Source organism: Mya arenaria, chromosome 8 (assembly GCF_026914265.1).
Source record: "Mya arenaria isolate MELC-2E11 chromosome 8, ASM2691426v1".
Lineage (NCBI taxonomy): Eukaryota > Metazoa > Mollusca > Bivalvia > Myida > Myidae > Mya > Mya arenaria.
In genome coordinates this window covers 10,247,642-10,256,103 of record NC_069129.1, presented here as the reverse complement: position 1 = coordinate 10,256,103, position 8,462 = coordinate 10,247,642, and positions in this window count along the sequence as shown.

Below are 8,462 nucleotides of genomic sequence, written 5' to 3'. Positions count from 1 at the left end.
CACTTCTCAATACGAGATATGTTCATTAGCGTACTTATAAGGAACAAAAATACACATTATTTATTGCTAACTAGTCACCTCTCAATACGAGATATGTTCATTAGCATACTTAATACGAACAAAAATACACATTAGTTATTGCTAACTAGTCACCTCTCAATACGAGATATGTTCATTAGCGTACTTATAAGGAACAAAAATACACATTATTTATTGCTAACTAGTCACCTCTCAATACGAGATAGGTTCATTAGCGTACTTATTAGGAACAAAAATACACATCATTTATTGCTAACTAGTCACCTCTCAATACGAGATATGTTCATTAGCTTATTTATTACGAACAAAAATACACATTATATATTGCTAACTAGTCACCTCTCAATACGAGATATGTTCATTAGCTTATTTATTACGAGCAAAAATACACATGATAAACATGATATATTGCTTACTAGTCACCTCTCAATCCAAGCTATGATCATTGTCATATTTATGTACAATAATAATACTAACACATGTAGAAATATTTTCAAATTTAGCGTTTACTCAAATAGCACAAAGCAATATTATAAAATAAATCCATATCAGCGTATTTACAAATATATCAAAGCATTCTCAAAATAAATCATGGCAATATTTAATGATTTTGATTTATTTGCGCGACATACACTGCGCAAATGGGTAGTGGCTCCTACTTTATCAAACATTTGAAATAGTTGTGCTCATACATACATGAACATGATATTTGATTTAAAATTCAACACTCATGCAACCGAGGTTTCAAAGCACAATACTATCGATGAACTGATTATCATAACACTGAAAATTACATTGTGCAACATCCACTCAAACATTTTTTTATTATTTTTTTTATTAGGTTTTATAACTATTAGCAAGCATAATTACAACTAATTACTAACAGATAATTGCATTTCATATATTTGAACTATGTACATTAGCTTAATTATGGTATGAACTGTAATGTCAAAACTTAAAAAAATTAAATAAAAAAGCAGCAAAAGCATGAGCCTTACGCGTGTACATTTCCCTAAGCTTGGTTCACGCGACCTTCTAGTATATACAAAATGACAAAAAATCACTCAAAATAAAAAAAATAGAAATTATCATGAGGAAATTGCCAGCCTACTTGCAAGCAATTTTGACAATAAACCATCATGTATTAAAAAAGTGCAAATAAAATCAAAGAACAACTTGTGGGCACTTAATCAATATCATCTTGAGTATGAATTTGAGACTAAGACTCGGAAAACTGCATTCTTAATTGTTTCAAAATATCTATAATGTTACCAATTTTGACAAAATATGAATGCCCGTTTGTCGAATAGGTTATGTGTATCATATAATTCAAATTTTACCATTATTGCTCTTGTAAGAGCGGTTTTAAAATAAATTAATTTTTTTTTTTTAATTATTGAGTCTCAAACTCAGACTGAAGAGACGTTTGTGTATGTGAGCCCTCAGATATAAAAAGCAATGTTAAATGTAAGCATAACTGTATAAAAAAATCTTGAATGCAAATAATAAATACATGTCTAACATGCTAAATACATACATGCTATCAAAGATATAAAATTAAGATGTTTGCCTCACACTCAATGCACACCAATTAAAATATACACATTATCAAGCAACTAAGTTTATACCACAATACATATTTCATAATTCTATAAAACATAAGTTACAGAAAGGAGTCTGAAAATTCAGAATATAAAGAAGTCATGTGCAAGCATTCAAACAACTGTGAAAAAGTAAGTCAGATTCTCACGAGCACACCACATGTACCCTTAATTCAAACTTCATGCGACCTTTAAATATCAAGAATAAAAAATACAGAAAAAAATAAACACAATTTTTATAAAAATGTTTTTATAGTCATGAATAATTTGCAAATCTACAAAACACATATTTGACAATAAAGTAATAATATTATGAAATAATACAAAAAAAAACTATCAACGACCATATTCTGGACACAGATAAAAAAGCAACGGTACATTTAAGGATGACTATATCAAAGCGTTCATGAATTATATATATACATATATAAATATACACGTTGCTAACTACATAAAATTAAGTCATTGTCAACTTATCGGCTTGAATGATCAATTTCACTTGCTGTTACAGATATAACACTGAGATGATTTCTTCACAATCAATGCTTACCAGTTTAGATATAATTATGTTCATCATAAAACAACGAAGTTTATATAACAATACATATTTCATAATTCTATAAAACATCAGTTATAGAAGAAAAATGAGAAAAATCAAAATATCTGTACAGAAATAATGTGCAAGCTTGCAAGTAATTTTAAAGTTGTATAAAAAGTCAGATTCCCACGTGCACATCACATGTACCTTTAATTCACACTTCATGCGACCTTCAAATATAAAGAAAAAGAAAGACAGAAAAAAATAAACACAATCTTTAAACAAATGTTTTTATAGTCAAGAATACATTGCAAATCTACTCAAACACATATTTGACAATACTGTAATGATATTATGAAATAATACAAAAAAACTATCAACGACAATATTCTGGACACAGATAAAAAAGCAACACTACATGTACGCATAAGTATATCAAAGCATTCTTAAATTCAATTGTCTAACATGCTTTCATTATATACATGTTGTTAAAGATATAAAAATCAGTCATTATCAATCTAATATCTTAAATGATCAAGAACACTCAAGACATACAAGTTTGAATATAAACACTATACAGAAATATCTGGAACTTTATACAATAATAAACATTTTATAATTTAAATATTAGTTAACGACTTTTTTGAAAATATTCTAAATATTGATAAAGAAAACCGTGTGCAAACATTCAAGAAGTGAAGTAGTTTGACATAAAATAATTCAAAAGGTACAACAAATGGCCTTCACAGCCATCAGTCAGATTAATACAAACCAAACACAAGTTAGAATATAAACACTACTACTCAAAAGATTCTTGTAATCATACACATTGTTATACCAGAAACAAAATACCAATCGTACAGTCACTGAAAAAGTTTTTTACAAACTATAATGATAAAATAGATATCAAATATATTGTCAGTTTTCATAGAAGCTTTATTTACAGGCCATCTTTGTACATAAAAACAACAACATCGACTTAATATGCATGTGTTAACGAATACAACAAACAACGCTTCTCCACGTTGTGTTTCAGTGTCATATTTCATGTCAAATGACACTTTTATACACCACTTCGGAATCGTTACTGTCTACACTATTCCTCTTTTCTCTTTCAAAACAAAGTATGCTGTATCCCATGTCGATGTGCAGTGTTTCAGACGAATACTCTCAGGAAACTCCGTCACAATAGTATTTGGATCAAGTCTGGTATCATCCGCATCATCAAGGAAGGCATAGAACTCTTCTCTGAATCTGAAACCCAAAATTCATTTGAAAAACAAAGAGACTGTGATGCCATGAACACCTGTAGCGTAATGAATAAAAGTTTGGAAACATTTCACTATATATGGTTGAGACGAGTCGTATGGTTCTAGTTTACTGGACATATTCAATACCTATCTCATTTCATTTAAAAGTAGAGCAACCAGAAAAATCACTCCAATTGTTAAGGTTCAATACCTAAAGTTACATCAACATTGTTTCTACAGTGTAAAACAGTAAGAGGGTAACCTTTGTATTTTCAATGAGAGTAGTGTTTTAAGAACATTAGGTTGCAATGACCATTTTTATATTTTACTTCGCTTGAAGTCTACTACATAAATTAAAGGAAGAAAAGAAATCAATTGATCAGAAAATGATGATTTCGTTGTTCGACTTACGCGCGATGTGTTGTTTCTACATAATTCTCGTCATCGATATTTTCTCTTTTTCCAACATGCAGTAGTATGAACTCGTGCAAAACTTCGACAAAAACTCCAACTTTGTCGACCGACAAAGGTTTAAGGAATGTGTTCAAGTCTGATTGACAGTTTTCAGGCAAACTTTCTTGGAAATCTTCACTGATTGTTTCAAATGAAGTCTAGAACAGAGGTACAAAATAATAGCAAAAATGCACAGAACGTTTATTAAAATTAATCAATACAATTATTAGTCGATGCAAAAATGTTTGTGATTAGAAATAATAAACATAATACATACCTGATTCTCCGCAAAGTTATCTTTTACAAGTTTTGCTTTGTGAAGCATCAAAACTAACCAGAGGGCTTTACAATGCTGGAACTCGCACATTTGCTGAGCCTATATTTAAAACATAAACTATTAAATGAATTGAAATTTAGAAGTGTCTTAATTGGCACGAACTTTTGTAATTAAAACATATAACAATGATTATAAAGTATTTTTGCATATGTTCACGCATACAATCGAACAAAACAACTGCATCATAAATTATACTCTATAAAGATATGAGATCTGCATTTCGAGAAGGACGTTATTGTCGCATGAATACGTGGAGCTTTAATTGGCTGACGTTAGGTAAAAATGCTTTAAATATGTCAATTACTCTAACTCTAAACGATTCTAAAATGCATAATATAAACAAAGTAGACACTATTCCATCTGGTACACAAAGTTTATGAAAACCTCATGCACATCCAGGCGTTTTATCGCACAAATACATTTGAAATGATATTAGAGTGACTAAACGGAAAACAGGTTATAGGAAGTGAGAAAAATATAAACTAGAACATATATATTCCCGAACAATAGTGTAAAATGTTAACGAATATTAACTGTGATATTATTTTAAATGAAGTACTTACCTTTTTACTAACCATGGGGCGAGTCATTCGAAGTGTTTTCGACATAAATTCATCGAGACTCGATCTTGGAGTTCCTCCAGCCGTTTTCAAGAAGCCGATTGCGATGTCCAGATTTTCAATTGAGGTACAAACATCGGGGTAATTTTTCAAATCTTCACAAATCTGCACTTTTTGGGCATTATTTAACTTTTCCTGAACAAGGAAATTGAAATGTTTTCCAAAATTTGTCCAACTTATTACTTGCCTGAGCATTACGTAACTTTTACGATATTCCGAAAAAAAATACAACTGAATGTTTGTTTCACCGTTTAAAATATTGATAATTCGTGTATAATTGCTTATAAATTGAACCGATAATCATTTTCTCACAGACAATAAAAATGTCACACGACCTTTTTTATTGATATCTTCAAATAAGATTGAATCGAAATAGATACATTTATGACTAATAAATATAGATAGCAATTGTATGTTCGTGCATTGTAAATTTTTAAAACTAGTGTGTCATTTCTTTTTACGTAATATTTTCAAAATGCCCTTTCTAACCTGTGGTATTTTTCTGTCCAAAATCATGAACATTTCCACGTCGGTAACTTCTGATCTGTACACCATAACTTGCATCTAAAAATAAGTACATCACTTAGTTTAGACCACAAAACATACAATTTGCGTGGCCAGAAAATAAGAAAAATATCTCTCTAAACGACAGATGCTGTTCTAATTATTATTTGTATATATTTGCATTACCACTTAACTGTTTGTAAAGAAATGTTTTAAAATTTATAGAACCATTTCAATACAATACAACGTAAATACGATAATGCATACCTTATACCCAACATGAATATCGACTTTGGATTTAGGGAATAGGAACCTATCAATAAGTTGTCTCTGAATGCCTTCAAAGTCGTATTCAATATTTGTTCCTTCTCCCATTTTAAATGTATACTGACTGTTTCCATGAATCAAGGGGAGAATGTCCTGAGCATGATCATAGCTGATCAAATGAGCTGATGTGACATCCATGGCAGAAACGGTCGGGATACTGTTGATCTTTCTATGATATGAAAATCAAAATGTATATTTGTAAATTGAATAAGAACATCAGTTTATATTCTTATTTCATGCTTTTCGGCTGTTTTTTGAAAAATGACGTTGACTTTGCTGGTTCCACTGTGAACCACAAATTCACAAGCACGCGTTACTTGGGAGATAAAAAAAATATATCTTTGTATTCTTTGCTTAATTATCATAAAAAGTATCGATTGGAAAATCTTTCCATCCATAGATTATTTATGATGATTTATAAGCATGAAATACAAATATGCTATTAAGTTAAATATTATAATACATTTCATCTCGCTTATATCAAAAATAAATATTTCACGAATGAAATATAATGTCCGGTGCACTCAGTTAAATGTATTTCTTTCATACATTGACAAAAAATAATGCGCCATATACACACAAATTAAAATGTGTCGTTAAATCAGGGTTTTTCTTTGTTAATTCTGTTTTGCCAAAAGTTGTGTTGATTCGGTTGTTTAAGGGATAGCTGTAAAAAGTACAAGATGTCCAGTTGTTGAGGTTTATTTGAAGAAGTAAAAGTAGCAGTATGATCTCAATTCAAAAGCTTTATTAAAAAAATAGCTGTCGGGTTAATGCCGTAAGCAACCGAGCGACAAGAACATTTGCTTAACTTGATTTGTTCGTGTTTTGGTACTTTCTGGCATAAACCCCACCATTTATATTTACATAATGGAAGAAAATATGATAAACAAATTGTGAAAGAGAGAGCCTATGAAGGTTTATTGTCAGCGTTTTACTGAACCGGCTTAAGAAAGCAATTAACTACACTGAGAGTCTTAATAATTATAACACGAAATAGCCCAAAAACAACACAGTTCTACATAATACAAACCTTCCGCATGTTTTTAAGTACTCATCCAGAAAATTGTTCTGCTGTCTAAACAGAAAATCTAGCATGGCGTATGAGCATAATCCTTCTTCTTTTGTCGTTGGGAGTAGTACCAACAAACATGTGTCCTCAGTAATCGGAGTGTCACATAGGCTTGATTTCACAGCTGCTCTTCCAAGTTCAGTGACACAAACTATAAAAGTATAAAAGCTAGAATCTACATCACATGATCAGATCGGGCGTTTAAGAATTGTCATTTATACTGAATATGAATAAACGTATGAATTCCACTTTTAAAGCCTGGACCGCACTTAAACATCACGTTAAATGCGTGCAGGCCGTGTACTTATATTACAAAATATATTTCATTACCTACATAGGCTAGAAATGGCAATACTCACAGTAAGTCTTTAGGTGCCCTCTCACTATGTCCCAAGCTTGCACGAAGTCACTTATCAATCGTGAAGTGTCAGGGCCAGCCATTTTCTCTGAGTATAAACACAATTTTGAGAGATGTTTACAAAACTCATAACTGTAAGCATACATCGGCGCAAAATACATAGTTTTTATGTTTGTTCAAAAGTATATTGAACTTTTATATAGCTTCATTCATGCGTTTTTATTACATACAGCTGCACGTACAAAGTACATCAATGAAAATAGAATTTCAAGTTAAAACTTTATTTCAGTATGTAAACATAATTTAACGACAACTAACACAAATATACGAGTACGTACCTGCAATCACTTGCTTCACTGTTATTTCTCTAGCTTCTAGTTTGTCTATTCTCCGTTGATATTTGGAAATAAGCACACGCTGCATTTTCATGATATTCGGAATGTATTGTAGAGCTTTCAGTATGTCGTCCTTCAAATAAAAATCGAAAAGATAGACCATAGGGAAAATACAAATTATTTTGAATATATTGATAATATTGAAATGTGTTGTTCTTGTTCTCGAAACAAATTTAACAGATGAAAAATATATTTAAGGGTGTTAAAGGATACTGGTATGCATTTACAAAAATAAATGGGACAATTTTGTACGTAACGATTCCATGAAACCGGAAACAGTGAGACTCTGTAAAAAGTCTCAAAACGTACTGTAATGCCATTTGAACGAAACTCTATCATACACAAGACACATGTTAGATGTGTTTCTTACCTCCCTAACAAAGTTTTCCAGAACAATCAGTTCATCCCGTCTGGCCTGTGAGCCATATGTGGATTCAAAGGATTGTCTCATATGTTGAAAAGTTACGGGCATGCGGTATCTCCAAACAAGTGCTTCGTCCTGCAGTTCGCGTTGTTCAGATTTAATCTCCATTTCTTGTTCGTAAATCAACCGACCTGGTTAAAAAAATATTTTAAATATCCTAAATATTTCCAGTATTCTCCGGTTTTGTTTTTCTTTAAAAACGCACATGAAGTTTATTATTTAAACGTAACATGTAAAAAAGAATAAGCCCCGAATGTATCATATGTGTTGGGTCCAAATGATAAATGACTACGGTATATATTCATACTTAAACACTATTATGACGTTTGTTTTGTAATGAGGTCTTTTGTGTTGTTTTCTTTAAGTACAAGGTAGAAAACACACATGTGTCTTGTCATCTTTTAATAATATACATGATAGATTCTCATCAAGTACTCATGTACTTGTAATAGTTATCAACATTTAGTTTAAACATATTACTACTAAATTAACGAACATATACATGTACTGCGATAAATATATACTGTTAACTATATACATATTG